Here is an 826-nt window from a genome sequence, read left to right as displayed (position 1 = left end):
AACAAAGGACTCAAATGTACAGCTTCTAGTCAACTTACGGTGGGGTTATATACAGATAAACCCATTGTGAATTGAAATTATCACAAATTGAAAGTGGATTTTTGACATGATATTTTCACCTGAGGATGAGCTTACTCAGATGTAACCCTATTGTAAGTCAACAAGTGTACTAAATGCGTATTGTTTTGCATCATCATAAAGTTGAAAACTAGTAAATCAAACCATCATAAGTTGGGGAGCATTTATATATAAAACTGATAACATCACAAAAGATTAATTTTAAGTAACTTTTGAAATTTTACATAGTTTAATACATTCTGAGGACAAACAACAATAACAAAACTTTTTTTTTTAATTTATTTCTTATTATACTATAGATTTTAGGGTACATGTGCACAATGTGCAGGTTTGTTACATATGTATCCATGTGCCATGTTGTTTTGCTGCACCCACTAACTCGTCATTTAGCATTAGGTATATCTCCTAATGCTGTCCCTCCCCCCTCCCCCCACCTCACAACAGTCCCCGGAGTGTGATGTTCCCCTTCCTGTGACAATGAGTTCTCAGTGTTCAATTCCCACCTATGAGTGAGAACATGCGGTGTTTGGTTTTTTGTCCTTGCGATAGTTTACTGAGAATGATGTTTTCCAGTTTCATCCATGTCCCTACAAAGGACATGAACTCATCATTTTTTATGGCTGCATAGTATTCCATGGTGTATATGTGCCACATTTTCTTAATCCAGTCTATCGTTGTTGGACATTTGGGTTGGTTACAACTCTTTGCTATTGTGAATAGTGCTGCAATAAACATACGTGTGCGTGTG

Source organism: Hylobates moloch, unplaced genomic scaffold (genome assembly GCF_009828535.3).
Source record: "Hylobates moloch isolate HMO894 unplaced genomic scaffold, HMol_V3 SCAFFOLD_12, whole genome shotgun sequence".
In the NCBI taxonomy this organism is placed as follows: domain Eukaryota; kingdom Metazoa; phylum Chordata; class Mammalia; order Primates; family Hylobatidae; genus Hylobates; species Hylobates moloch.
The sequence above is the reverse complement of the archived record's forward strand: the minus strand, read 5'-3'. Positions refer to the sequence as shown.